The 15,840-nt window shown below is 39.8% G+C and overlaps 1 protein-coding gene across 1 annotated transcript in view; it reads left to right on the forward strand.

The window, feature by feature from the left end:
- NECAB1 (N-terminal EF-hand calcium binding protein 1) overlaps positions 1–15,840 on the forward strand; it is a 182,570-nt gene that overhangs the window by 8,732 nt on the left and 157,998 nt on the right. The window lies entirely within an intron of this gene.

A 15,840-nucleotide genomic window follows, 5' to 3' on the forward strand; every position in this document is an offset into this window, starting at 1 on the left:
AGAAAATATATTACTCCAAGAAGCTATAAAGTACTGTCCCAAATCCTGATAATATTTCACTGTGCCTATCCATCAGAATGTTTTCCCAAACTATGTTGCAGGGGTTAATATATTATCAATTCAAAGGGTTTTTTCTTTTTTCACCAGAAGGACTTGATTAATTTTTAAGACAGTTATGATGATGCTATCATCTTGTCTCCTCATCCTACTTGCTGGCCTTGCGCCTGACACCCAAACCCAGTGGCGCCCGAAGCACAACCAAAGAGTCCACGCCACCTGCCTCGTATTTCAGCAGCCATTTCTAGTTCAGACAGGCCTTTTCTCGCTCTCTACCCAAGCTCCTCATTTTCTCAGGCTACACCTTCCTTTCCTTGGACCCCAAAGTCTGATTGAGGGTCATTATTACCTTTGAATATATCACTCTTCTCTCCATCAAAACGTACCTCTTTGGTGGCCTACTATCATAATCCACAGTCATCATAAAAAGCACCTAAAAAACCAATTCATGATTTATTGGAGTTTATGATAATCTCCTAGGTTATGCTATGAAGAATGGTCCCTGGGACTGGGAGCCCTGTGTGGGCCTATTCGGTCCCCAGTTTTTTTACCTGCCTCCTTCCCACATATGATACCTCTTGCCTCCTCGCTCCGTGTCCTAATGCCTGATCCTAAAATTCTGTCAAAGCTACCTGCCCTCTGCTCTTATTCTCGCCGTCTTCACCATGCATCCTCTGTTGCAGCTCTCTGAGGGGATTCTCTGAGCGTCACTCCATCTGTCACACCTCTGTGCTGTCCTTGCTTTGCCTTCCACCTGCTGTATCCTCTCCCCTCTTAGCTGGCTTGAGACCTCACATGTATTCCTTGCATCCTGCTCAGAAGGCGCCTTGTCTGGAGAGCCTTCCCCAGCTCCCCTTGCAGGGCCCCGGCCTCTATCTGTTCTCGCCACACTCTGGCTTGTATTGATTATTCCCTCTGGTAAGGACTGCCGTTGTTTGCTGGTGATGCCACTCTCTGAAGCCAAACTTGCCTCTCTAGGGCAAGGAGCTTGTCTTATGAATGGCTACTGTGCCCAGCCAGTACTGGGTGCTCAATGGATGTTCACTTAATGAATTAACAATGATTAATGACCTTTTCCTCTGTTACCCATCTCCCTTCTGTCTATCTACTCTTTCCCCTGCCTTCCATCCTGCTTTATTCTTCTCCCGCATTCTCAGTGTGAAGTGAGGGGAGGGCAGAGATAGGCAGGCCTGAGTTTAAATCACAGCTATGCACCTAGTAGCTCTGTGGCTTTGGGAAAGTAACAAACTCTTCACCCTCGGCTCTCTCATCTACAGAATAGAGATAATAGCATCTATGTATGTCATGGGGTTATTATGAATAATCAATGACGTCACAGATGTAAAGTCCCCAGGGAAGTGCATGGTACACAGTAACAACTTACACCTGCTTGTTTTGGGGTTGGGATGCCTTGGCTAGTGGATACATTTGGTGACATTCCAGTCATTTCTATTTCAGTGTTGAGTGCGAAAAAGACTATTTACCATACATGCAGAATTGAGAAAGGGAAAAAGTATAGTGGATAATCTAATGTAAATGAGAAGATACCAGCATAAAAAAACCCCATCTTTCTGAACCATGTGTTCATTCCATTCTGTATTTGCAAATAAACAGCTGCTACATGTACGGGATCTCTGGGTAACAGACCCTCATATGACAGAATCCCTTATGGGCTGCGTAACTGGGGATGGAGTAACAACAGGAATAAGAGGTCATAAGCAGTACGATACTCAGCTTACCAGAGTGCGGATGTAGCTTCTGGGATCTATCTGACATGAGAGAAGCTGCTGGAGAAATGGGTGGGAAAAAAAATACATGATAGCAATTAGCCATAATAATGGTGTCTTAGACTCATTTGGTTTTGGTGGTGGTTCTAACATCATAGGCTAGAATTCTAGGCATAAAGACAGACCTCAAAATAGGATTAATTAGAAGAGATGTGAGTGCTTTGATCTAAAGAGCCCAGAATTAAACCTAAAAATGCAAAACTCCTGAGAAAGCTTACTTATATGCAGGTTGAATGAAAATGGAAATGATACATGGGTATTTGTAAAATTTGCAAAAAAAAAAATTTAACTTTAGAAAAAGGCAAAATGAAAAAGCTCATGGTAAGTAATAACAGCATGGGTTGCCTTTGCTGATGTGCCCTTGCTAAGATCTGCTGCCGTTCTTGACCAGCACATAGGTGGGCTGTATGGGTGGCTCTTTTTTTTTTCTTTTTTGAAAGATTTTATTTATTTATTTGGCACAGAGAGAGACAGCCAGCGAGAGAGGGAACACAAGCAGGAGGAGTGGGAGAGGAAGAAGCAGACTCCCAACGGAGCAGGGAGCCCGATGTGGGGCTTGATCCCAGGACCCTGGGATCACGCCCTGAGCTGAAGGCAGACGCTTAATGACTGAGCCAGCCAGGCGCCCCTGTATGGGTGGCTTTTCTAATCCCAATGAATGACTGATCTCTGGAAGAGATGGTCATAGCTCTTCTCGGTGGCCTTTGATCTGTTCCAGCAGCCTGTACATTATGAATCTGTGAGCACAGAGGGTGCGCGTGTTTCACATAGCACCAGGCCCGCAGTGCTGATCAAAATGCGTCAGAGGAAGGCAATTATCATACGGTGTCACTCACGTGTGGCACATACAAAGCAGGGCAGAGGACCGTAGGGAAAGGGGGGGAAAACTGAATGGGGAGTCATCAGAGAGGGAGAAAAACCATGAGACTCTTAACACTAGGAAAAAACTGAGGGTTGCTGGAGGGGAGGTAGGTGGGGGCGGGGTAACTGGGTGAAGGGCATTAAGGACGGCACGAGATATGATGAGCCTTGGGTGTTACACGAAACGGATAAATTATTGAACACTACATCTGAAACTAACGATGTACTGTAAGTTGGCTAATCGAATTTAAATTAAAAAAAATTCACAACATTCATGCTCAATAAATACTTGCAAATCTATTTGTAAGAGGTGCGTTACCAACAGTCTGATACTGAAAACTGAAGAAGAAACACAATCATACAGATCAGTTAATCAAACTAAGCATCGTTGTTATTTATCTGTTGTTTATTAGTTAATAGTATGAGCTAAAACCCTAAAAGTTCTACCAAAGACAGCATTAGAACTAATGAATGAATTCAGTAAAGTTGCAGTGTACAAACGCAATGTACAAAAATCTGTTGCATTTTTATATACTGTCAATGAACTATCAGAAAAAGAAATTAGGAAAACAATCCCATTTACAGTTGCATCAAAAGGAATCAAATACTAGAAATAAATTTAACCAACATGGTGAAAGACTTGTACGGACATTAATGAAAGACATTAATGAGAGAAATTGAAAAAGACAGAAATAAATGGAAAGATATTCCATGCTAGTGGATTGGAAAACTTAATACTGTTAAGATGTTGATAGTACCCAAAGCGATCTAGAGATGCGGTGTATTCCCTTTTAGAATTTTGGCGGCATTTTTCAGAAATAGAAAAAACAATCTTAAAATTGGAACATAACTACATCTGGCATTAAGGACGCTAATATGGGGGCCTCTGGGTGGCTCAACTGGTGAAGCGTCTGATTCCTGTGATTTGGGCTCAGGTCAGGATCTCAGGGTCATGAGACTGAGCCCTGCCTGGGGCTCTGCACTCAGCACAGTCTGCTTGGGATTCTCTCTCTCCTCTCCCTCTGCCCCTCCCCCAACTCTTTCTCTCTCAAATAAGTAAATAAAATCTTCAAAACATAAAACTAAAAACACTAATATAAGAACAATTGATGTCGAATTTGTGTTTGGGAATATTTTGAAGATCTCATTGGACCATTACATAACCTATATAAATAGATTAAGTAGGAATTGGTAAGAGCCTTTCAGTGTAGTCGCCCAAGGTTTGCTTTATTCAATTAACATATACAAACAGGACCTCAGGTAGAGGCGTGAAACACAGGTTCAGGAAGTGGGAGTATTTTCCCTGAAATACGGGGAAACTTTCAGAGTACCACCCAGAGGTCTGTGATTCCGTGTTTCCTGCATCTTGGTAACAAGATGTGAGCTACTGAGTCAAGCATCCCCAGCCCCACACTGGGCTCTAGAGCCTCGATGATCTTTTATTCAGGGATCCTAGCCCCAAATAAGGATGAGAAGATGAGAAACTGGGCTCTGGAAATCAGGATTATTGACATAAGGCTGATTTTTATTTCATAATTCCTCACTATTTTCTCAAAATGTTTGGGAACGTCAGTGTAACTGAGACTCAAGTAGCTAATTACAGAGCGGGAGGGAGCAGACATAGCACAATACTCGTGTTTGCTCTCAGGCACACGCACGCTTGCAGCCTCTCCAACGACGTACCTACGGGCTTGAAGGTCCGTGCAAAGTCTAGTGAGAGCGATTTGTTGAAGAAAAATCTGGTGCCCGAACAGCGACCCTGGAAGTGGCTCATCAGGCATTACAGCACGTGGGAGTCCACGAGGGCAAGTTCTGACTGTAATAATTTTTTTAACAAAATAAGGAAAAACAAATTTTCTATTTCCACAGTATGTTTTTTTCCTAAAATATAAAGCAGTTTCACTTCATAAATGTGTTGCTTTTCTGCCAAAAGCAGAAAACTGTGAAAATTCTTATCTTTACATAGCTGGGCTATCAGCTGTCATAGAGACAAACAGAACGTCTATTCCAATGACTGAGCCAGTGACACGAACGCCAGGGGCAGCCAGAGGCTCAGGAGTGAGAGCCTGCTCTGAGAGCCGGTCCTGCCGTTTCTAGAGCAAACTGTCTACTTCAGCATGGTGTCTCTACCGTGCGTGCTGTCTGTGATCCAGGTTTACAGATTCGCAGCCCAGCATTCCTTTCCCTTTCTGTTCCACCGCGAATCATGTCCTCTACTCCACCTAGACGTGGGAGGCATATGGCGCTGTATTTAAGCTAGGCTTGGCAGTCAGATGTCCTGGGTTCAAATCCCAATTCCTTTCTCCATGATCTGAGCACGTGACTTAACTTCCTCATCCGTAAAATGGGAATAAAAGCAGTGCCTGTCAAAAACAAAACAAAACAAAAACAATACTTCTCTCACAGGTTGGTTGAATGATTGAAAGAGATAATACAGATTTCTTTGGCAAGGAGTCTGGCCCTTAAGAAACTACATAAGCGTTACCTATCTTCATTTTTTAAAAAGATTTATTTATTTATGAGAGAGAGAGCACGTGGAGGGGCAGAAAGAGGGGGAGAGAATCTCAAGCTGACTCCCTTCGGAGCACGAGCCCAACACAGGGTTCGATCTCAGGAGTTTGAGATCACGACCTGAGCCAGAACCAAGAGTCGGACACTTAACCAGCTACACCACCCAGGTGGCCCCTGCCCCATTTTCATTTTTTATCCTAATGCTTATTCTTATTTGGTGGGACAGTCAGTCATAATGTCCCACCCACCCTCCCACTGGTGCTGAACTGTTCAGCTGGGCAGTGCCCAGATGTTCTGGCCATGATGACCTCGCTAAGCCCTCAGCTGCCCTGCTGCTTGCCCTATCTTTGCCATGGTCATTCAGCTTTTCTATTGTTTGGAAACCAATAATCCTAATATAATTTCTCATGTGTGCTTTGAGTTGGCCCTATATGCCCCAAGACACCCTTTGGGTTCTATACTCCAACATTGAAAGAGAAGGAAACTGAATTCATTTTTATTCATGGTTTTTAAATAAAATAGAGAAATTAGAAAAGCTGACATGTATGTTATACCTTCAGTATCTAAGGTTCTCCTTAAGATAAAAACTGTTGCAATTCTGGATTTTGTTGGCTATGTCTTCATGATATCAAAATGACCAGTGGGTCAGTGTATTCCTTTAAAAGTAGAAATATTTTGATTTTTTTCAACAGTCATTATTTACACTGTTTTTTAAATGTTTTATTAGAGCTAACGAGAACCATGCACAGAAATTGTAGTGTAAGGTTTGGAGCTAGAAATCGTAAATTCTAGTCTCAGCTCTCCTACTCTTCCTCCATCTTTCTCTCTTTCATTCATTCAACTACAACCAGGCAGTGCGCCTATTTGCCAAACCCTATGTTAGGCACTAAAGATACTAAAATAAATATGGTTGAATTAAAGTCACTAGAGCGCACACACACATACACACACACACACACACTTCAAGAAATGGAATGAAGTTCAGTTAAAGTTCAAATTCTAGAGGGGAGATAAGCGTGAGTTAGAACATACTTGTACACTCTAATAAATGCTGTGATATAAAGCGATACCAGATCCTATATTGGAGCAGTCTTCCTGTAGTGTAAATCTGATACTGTCACTTCTCTGTTCAAAATCCTTCAGTTGGTACCTGTTTGTTACAGGATAAAATCCAGACTCCTGAGCATGGTGTCCCAGCCTCCTCGCCCTCCATTGTCTCTGAAGGACACTGCCTCTGGCTCCCCCAGCCCTCACTGTCTAGACAAGCACAGCTTTCTCTGCTGGGAATGACCTTCCTCCTTCTGCCTTCAGCCTAATTTCTCTCTCCTAGGAAGCCCCCTCTGTTTGGTTTGGCAGAGAACGGCTTCGGAGTCAGGGGTTGATATGTAAACTAGTTCTGCCACGTGCAAACTGTATAACTTTGGGTAGGTTCTTAAAGATCCATGTTTGGCTTATAGGGCTGTTGTGATGTTTCAATGAAATAACACAAAGTACCACACACGACAAATACACACTTAGTAAATATTAACGTCTTTGCCTGACCACCCACCATTCTCTCATCTATAGTTTTGCGTTTTGTATATAATACCGTTTATCGCATTGTCCTGAATAGTTTATGGGTGTGTTCCCTTACCTCCTGTTAGATTGTAAGCCTTTCGAAGGCTGGGAGCGATACATTTTTGTATACCTAGCGATTAATATGGTGCTCGATTTAGTGTTAATATTTCGTAAACGTCTCTGAATTGCTACAGTACCGTAGAGGAAGGTAGTGTAATCCTGCCTGCGGTGCTGAGTAAGCCTCCTCTTGAGCTGTAATTCGTCTGAGTAGGTACAGGTTAGATGGGGGCAGGTAATTCCAGGTAGAAGGACAAGCGAGTACAAAGCCACGCAACGTGAAAAGTTACATACGAATTAGTTACTGAACACAGTTTCTCGGTTTGTAAAAATATATATTGACTACCTACCGTGTTCCTATCTGAAACCACACGATCCCCGCTTGCTTCAGTCGTTTCCCAACTCAGGAAACGGCTCCGCTCTTCGGCGGGTGCTCCAACAAAAAGATCCAGAGGCTTCCATGATTCTGCTCCTTCTCTGATGCCTCCACATCTAATGCGTGAGTAGGCCCTGTTGGCTCCACTGTTAAAGGATCTTCAAAACCAGATCTCTACTTCCAACTCTCCCCGAGGGAAAGCCTTCCTGAGCTGGCACCTGGACTGCAAACCCCTCCAGATTAGAGCTGTCGAAAGCTTCAGTAAATCCATGGCAAAATAACAGATACGAAACTGGAGTTTATATTTTTGAATGTATTAACAGTAACAACTTGCTAATTAATCAAAAATGTTTAAGAGAGATGAAGGTGTTTAATGGTATGCCATACTTAACGGGTGGGGGCAGGAGGGTCAGATTTCTAGTTTCTGGCTTGGGTAAACTGGGCGGGTAATGAGACTATTATTTGTGATGAGAATGTCTTACATAGTAAAAGTTACTGTTTTGTAATATTGGGGTCACTTTTAGTTATGAGAGCTTACTTACAAATATCTGTTGCTGTTAACAAGAGACATGTCTGTCTTTTTTCCTTAATATTCTAAAATCATGCATAAATTATTAAAAATAGAATAGCTTGTACATTACTAAGACCTATGAGAAAATAGGTTCACACTCAAAAGAAAATATTACAGTAGGGGCGCCTGGGTGGCTCAGTCGTTAAGCGTCTGCCTTCAGCTCAGGTCATGATCCCAGGGTCCTGGGATCAAGCCCCACATCAGGCTCCTCCGCTATGAGCCTGCTTCTTCCTCTCCCACTCCCCCTGCTTGTGTTCCCTCTCTCGCTGGCTTTCTCTCTCTGTCTAATAAATAAATAAAATCTTTAAAAAAGAGAGAGAAGAAAATATTACAGTAACTACGGTAAATCACCCGACCCGAGGATTACTATACGCCAGACGCTCTGCTAGGCATCATTTTATTTAATCTCTGTGACAGTCTTATGAGGAAGATAATACCATTATCCCAATTTCACCAATAAGTAACCTGAGGCATGGATAGCTTAAGGTCACAGAACGAGTAAATACAATTTATATCCAGCTTCCCCTCTAACATAAAAGCCCTAGTACTTAGCTCAGAATGCTTTATTTACTGTGGCTCACCTCTGTAGTGGGGTTATGCTGTTGAAATGTAGAAATATCAGTCTTTCCATATGCATCATACTGATTCAATGTTATTTAAAAATAAAAGAAAAAAATATGTTATTATTTTGGTGACGAGCCTGTTTGTAGGTGGCATAGTTTAACAGAGATTTGGAGCCAAAAAGCAGCCTTTAATCTTGGCTCTACCATTTGTTCATTCACTCATTCATTCATTTGCCTAATATTTACGAGTGCCCTTTATATGCTGGACACTGCTAGATGGTGGAAATACAAAGATTAAAAAACACAAACTTTAGTATACATTTACCCGGGCATGGGCTTGGTCAAATTAATGAACCTCTCTAAATCTGTTTCCCCATTTTTAAAGTAAAAAAAAAAAAAAAATTATATGGGCACCTGGGTGGCACAGCGGTTGGGCGTCTGCCTTCGGCTCAGGGCGTGATCCTGGCGATCTGGGATCGAGCCCCACATCAGGCTCCTCCGCTATGAGCCTGCTTCTTCCTCTCCAACTCCCCCTGCTTGTGTTCCCTCTCTTGCTGGCTGTCTCTATCTCTGTCGAATAAATAAATAAAATCTTTAAAAAAAATTATAATAAAATTTAATTAGCAGTGCCATTATTATTACAGAGGCTTTATGCTACTAGGACAAATTATGTATTTGTGTAATGAAAATAATTCCTTTTAGATGTTTACACATAGATTTGGAGAAAACTTGGCCCATCACCTCTTAACAATTTGAGACATGAGGTAGGGAAGGGATATTGGATAATGTTGTCCTTTGGGAACTTAGCATCTTATTGTCAAAAAAGTCATAACCAGGGGCACCTGGGCGGCTCAGTTGTTAAGCGTCTGCCTTCAGCTCAGGTCATGATCCCGGGGTCCTGGGATGGAGCCCCACCTCGGGCTCCCTGCTCAGTGGAGAGCCTGCTTCTTCTCTCTCCTTCTGCAGCTCCCCCTATTTGTGTTCTCTAGCGGGCTCTCTATCAAATAAATAAATAAAATCTTTAAAAAACAAAGTAATAAACAGAAAATTGAATAACAGTGTCATCAACAATGCAAGAAGTATCACTAAACCAAATGAATGCTAAATAAACTTATGTGTGAGTTCAGAGAAAGAGTTCTTTGGGCTTGGAGTCACCTAGGTAAGCTTATAGAATTTGTCCTCAACTAAATCTCTAAAGATGAGTAAATTAAGACAGCTAGAAAAAAAGAAAGATGGTTCTCATCAGGACCAATTCAGTTCAAAATGCCCCAAACCTAATTCAGATGATAAAATAGGGAGTGTGTTGGCTCTTCTGAGATACCCAGGGGCTGGTATAGAGGCACAGTTGCATGTAGGTGTTCAGGGATCACTCTCTTTCCCTGTCTCCTTCTCTCTCTCTCCAATTTTGTCTTTGGTTGGTTTTACTTTCAGGTAGGCTTTCTTACCAGGAGAGACAAGACAGCTCCTGGAATGCTTTCTGCCAGTTCAGCAAATCAGAATAAAGAGAGAATACCTCTTTCAGAATGATTTCCGCAAAAATGTCAAGATTTTCTCTGAATGGTCAACTAGAGTCACATGCCCATTCTTGAAGCAAGGACTAAGAAATGAAATGAACTGATTTTTCCAGGCTTGGATTCCATACAGACCCCCCGGAGTGCTGTGAGGTTCATAAAGCTGCAACTAAATTAGAGGCGGGGGCGGGGGGGAGCAGGTGATGTGCCAAGTGAAAATCAAAGTATTTTTAACCAAAATAAAGGAAAGCAGACATTGACCAGGCAAAAATAACAGATATTCCTCTTTTGGAAGGTAAACTAGCTGGAAAAACAGTGATTATTCACTGGGAATGAAGGTATAGAGGAGGGGGAAAGAAAGCAATTCAATTATGTGTGGCATTCCTTCTTCTATATCTAACACCTGTATTAAAACATTTAATTTTTCATTTTGTGGTAAAATTTGCCTACAAATGGGGTATTCCTTACGTTGCTAATTTTGAAAACACATTCTCCGTAAATGACTAAATGTCCCTCCAACAATGTTTCTTTCATCTGTCATTCTACAAAAGGCTGAACACATGGTGATGGGTGGGGGGTTTTGTTGCCTTTCTCCCAGTCTCACCTAAAATATTGTTAATTCTCTATGAAAATGACATTAAACAAATATCTTTTTAAAAATTTAATTTAATTTTATTTTAATTCAATTAGTTAACACGTACTGTATTATTAGTTTCAGAAGTAGAGCTCGATGATTCATCAGTTATATAACACCCAGTGCTCATTACATCATGTGCCCTCCTTAATGCCCATCACCCAGTTACCCCATCCCTCCACCTCCCTCCCCTCGAGCAACCCTCAGTTTGTTTCCTGTGGTTAAGGGTTTCTTAAGGTTTGTCTCTCCCTCTGGTTTCGTCTTGCTTTGTTTTTCTCTCCCTTCCTTTATGTTCCTCTGAAATCTCATGATAATTGTCTTTCTCTGATTGATTTATTTCACTTAGCATAATACCCTCTAGTTCCATCCACTTCCTTGCAGATGACAAGATTTCATTTTTTTTTGTGATGGCTGAGGAATCTTTCAGTGTGTGTGTGTGTGCGTGTGTATATATATATATATGTATACCTATATATACACATATATGTATGTACGTGTGTGTGCGCGCGTATATATATGTATACATATATACACATATATGTATGTACATGTGTGTGTGCGTGTATGTATACATGTATACATATATACACATATATGTATGTACATGTGTGTGCGTGTATATATGTATACATATATACACATATATGTATGTACACATATATATACCACATCTTTATTCATTCTAAACATATCTTTTTTTACTAAATTAAAAGCATATTCTTTCTAGCCATGAAAAATTAATATTATACTCCTTACTTCAAGATGAAGACAGTGTTCTCGTATTCCTAACGCAATTCCAAGTGACAAAATTATTTTGATATAAGAAATAAGTTTTCCAATAAAGAATTCAAATATTTGGTACAAGTCAGTGAAGAGACAAAGATTTGACTGAATTATTCAGTTTTCTACCTGAGTTTTGGGCACTTTGTAAATTTTAAGCTGATGGCAGTTTTAATGACCTGCTTCCAAAAATGTGTCCCAGGAGATGTGCTTTCAGGGATCACATCGGAATTACTTAGTCCTGTTGTATTTCAGTTTTTTTCTGCTCCTGGAAAGAAAAGTAAGAATATATAACTACTTCATGAAATTATTGTGATGAATATAGTCAATAAAATTCAGAGTAGAAATGCTTAGAGAAATAACAGGTCAACATATTTTTATTTGGATGAGCACCAATACAGAAAGCATTTCATTCTCTCAGTCTATAGACAACATGAGAGACAGGGTACCTTGTCTGGAGTTAAGAAAATGAATTTATTGAGTTGATTGTTGAGTTTAATGTGTTAGATTTCAAGATCTAATATGAATAAACATAATTGACTTTACCATGTTGATAACATGGCAAATCAGTTTTTAATATATTATTTAATTTCATATAATTTTCATATTCTGTTGTATACATTTTTAAATTTTTATTTTAGAATATTTTTATATTTATGGAAAAACTGTGAAGCTACTGTAGAGAATACCCATGTACCTAACATCCAGTTTCCCTTATTATTAACATTTTACATTAGTGTAGTACTCGGGTTACAATTAATGAGCAAATATCGATACATTAGTAACTGAAGTCCATACTTTATTAGATTTCTTTAGTTTTTTTTTTTTTTTTAAAGATTTTATTTATTTATTTGACAGAGAGAGACAGCCAGCGAGAGAAGGAATACAAGCTGGGGGAGTGGGAGAGGAAGAAGCAGGCTCCCAGCGGAGGAGCCTGATGTGGGGCTCGATCCCAGGACTCTGGGATCACGCCCTGGGCCGAAGGCAGACACTCAACGACTGAGCCACCCAGGCGCCCCTAGATTTCTTTAGTTTTTACCAAATGTCCCTTTTCGGTTTCTGGATCCCAGCCAGGACAGCACATGACATTAAGTAATCCTATCTTCTTAGGCTCAGTTTCTCAGACTTTGTTTTTGATGATCTTGACAGTTGTAAAGAGTACTAGTCTGGTGTTTTATAGAATGGCTCTCACCTGGGATTCGTTGATGTTTTTCTTATGATTAGGCTGGGGTTATGTGCTTGGCGGAGGAAGATCACAGAGGTAAAGTACCATCACATCGTATCAAAGGTTTATATAGTCAACATGATTTATGACTATTGGTGTTGGCCTCCATCTCCTGGTTCAGGTAGTGTTTGTCAGGTTTCTTCCCCTTTCCATAAGTAGACTGTTTGGAAGGAAGTTGCAATGGGCAGCCCACACCTAAGGAGTGGGGAGTTACGCTCCACGTCCTTGAGGACTGAGTATGTGCATGAATTACTTATAACTCTTCTGTATGGGAGATTTGTCTGTTTTCTCATTTATAGATGTATTTATTTATTCAGTATTTATTTATAACCCTAGGGACACATGAATATTTATTCTATGATTAATCCAGTACTACTCAATGTATTTTATTGTTCAAATTGTCCCACTTTGACCATTGGGAGTTCTTTCAGTAGACTCCTGTGTGCCTTTGACTCTCATAATTGTGAGTTTTTTTAGTAATTTCTTACTCTCTGGCCCTTCAGATACTTGAGGCTCATCTTTTATAATTCCTGTCCCAGTGTGAGAATCAGTCACTCAGCCAAGGATCCTTGATTTCTGTTGTTACTAGAGAATGATACTAGAAACAAAGATGGTGGTGGATGTGCTCATTGTTACCGGTGTGTCATTGTTGCTTCTAAGCTCTTCGGCTGATGGAGCAGGGAAATATATATGTGTATACTACCCCAATCGTATGTGTATTTCTACAAATATTTCTGCATGTACTCATACATATCTGTATTAAGTTAAACATGAGGTCATAGTGTTATCTCAGACTTTAAACACTACCACGGGATTATTCTAGCCTCCCCCCTTTGCTTATCAGTAACCTATCACTCCAACAGAGAGCCACCTGCTCCCCCAGTCAGCTGTTGATTTACATAACTGTTCAATTCCAGTGTGCATGTGTAGAACTCGGGAGTTTCTACTTGTGCCCCCATGGAAAACAACTTTATCAACTCTATCAACTATAACATAGTGCTTCTTACAGCTTACTTTGCGTTTATACAGACTCCATTCATTTCCAAAGTTACTTAGGTCAACGCTGTTTCCCCTCACTACCTTCAGTGAAGTTGTTTCATGCATTTCTAATATATTTAATTTATTTTGTCAATTTCTCTCTGTTCCATCCTGGAATCCCCTAAACTCCTAAATGATTTTTTAAGAATTTGCACACATTCAAGTTTGTTCTTTGTGCTGTAAAGTTCTACGGGTTTCAACAAATGCATAAGGCCATATTATTATTGTACCATGTCATGCAAAATAGTCACCCCACTCTAAAATATCTCCTGCCTTTGTCCTTTCAACTCTCATTGCCCTGAACTCCTGGCAACTAGTGATCTTGTTACTATCTTTATAAATTTGTCTTTTCCAGAATGTGATAAAATTGGAATCAGATAGTATATATAGTCTTTTCAGACTGACAAGATTCATCCGTGACTTTCTTTGGCTTGATAGCTCACTTTTTAAAAATCACTAAATAATATTCCATTCTATGTATGTACTAAAATTATTTTATCCTTGCACCTATTGAAAGACATTTAATTACTTCCAACTTTTAGTGATTATGAATAAAAATAAACATCCCCATGCAGTGTTTGTATGGACATAAGTTTTTGAGCAGTTGGGTGGTTGCTACATAAGAAAATGCCAAAATATCTTCCAAAGTGGCTGCAACGTTCCGCTATCCCACTAAGAATGGACTAATATTCCCGCTGCCCCATATCTGAGCCAGGAATTGGCGTTGCTGGGTTTCGTGGGGTTTTTTGGAGGGAAGCCATTCTAATAGGTCATTACTATTTAAATTACTAATTCTTTGTGACTATCAGTACTAAAAATATATAGGGTTGTGTGTATTTTCTTTGGTTTTCTGTCTGTTCAGATGTTTGCCCACTTTTAATTGGCTTTTTGCCTTTTTATTACTATTTTAAGAGTTCTTTGTATATTACAGATACAAGTTCTTATTCAGATGTGTTTTGCAAATATTTCTCAGCCTGTGGCTTGTCTTTCATTCTCTTAGTATTTTTTTCACACGGCAAAATTTTAAAATTCTAATAAAGTTCAATTTACCATTTTTTTCTTTCGTGATTGTACTTTTGGTGTTGTATCCAAAAACTCATCACCCAATCCAAGGTTTCTTTTATTTTGGATTTTACATTTAGGTCTGTGATCCATTTTGAGTTAATTTTTATTATCCCAAAAGGTAAAGTCTGTGTCTAGGTTCATTTTTTTCCCCAGATGGACATCCAGTTGTTTCTGCACCATTGTTTGAAAAGACTATTCTTTCTCTAATTGCCTCCTTTGCTCCTTTGTCAAAGATCAGTTGTCTCTATTAGTGTGGTTATATTTCTGGTTTCTTGATTCTGTTCCATTGATTTATGCATCTGCTTTTTTGCCGGTGCACCACTGGTGTGATGACTGTAGTTTATAGTAAGTCTTGAAATTGGGTACTATTAAGCCCTCTTCGTTTTTCCTCCTCAGTACTGTGTTTGTTATTCTAAGTCTTTTGTCTTTCCCTATGAACATTAAAATCAGTTTGTCAGTACTGTCCAATAGCTTGGTGGGATTTGATTTCAATATCAGTTGTATTGATCAAAAAACAAGGATGGGAAGAATTATCTTTTTTTTTCAAGATTTATTTATCTATTTATTTATTGAGAGAGAGAGAGTACGTGCAACCAGGGGCTGGGCAGAGGGAAAGAACCCTCAAACAGACTCCCTGCTGAGCATGGAGCCCACAGCCTCCATCCCAGGACCCTGAGATCATGACCTGAGCCAAAATCACAAGAGTTGGGTGCTAACCAACTGAGCCATCCAGGGGCCCGGGAAGAACTGATGTCTTTACAGTATTGATTCTTCTAATCAACGAGCCTGGAATATCTATCTATCTATCTATTTATTTATTTAGATTTTACATAATTTCTTTCATCAGAGTTTTGTAGTTTTCTGCATTTAGATACTTTATATATTTTATTGGATTTATACTTAAGTATTTCATTTTGGGGGTACTTTTGTAAATGCTATTGTTTTGATTTTAAGTTCCAGTTGCTTGCTACTGATATATAGTAAAGCAATTAATTTTTGTGTATTAACCTTGTACCCTGTGACTTTGCTATATTTCCTTTTTAGTTTCAGAGGTTTTGTTTTTGGTTGGGTTTTGTTTTGTTTTGTTTGTTGACTCTTCGGGATTTTCAACATAAATAATTTTGCCATCTGTGAAGAAATAACAGTTTTGTTTCTGCCTTCCCAATTTGTATACCTTTATTCCTTTTATTCCTGCTTCTTATCATGTTGCAATAGCTAGGACTTCTAGAATATTGTTAAATAAGAGT

This window comes from Ursus arctos, unplaced genomic scaffold (assembly GCF_023065955.2).
Source record: "Ursus arctos isolate Adak ecotype North America unplaced genomic scaffold, UrsArc2.0 scaffold_6, whole genome shotgun sequence".
Lineage (NCBI taxonomy): Eukaryota > Metazoa > Chordata > Mammalia > Carnivora > Ursidae > Ursus > Ursus arctos.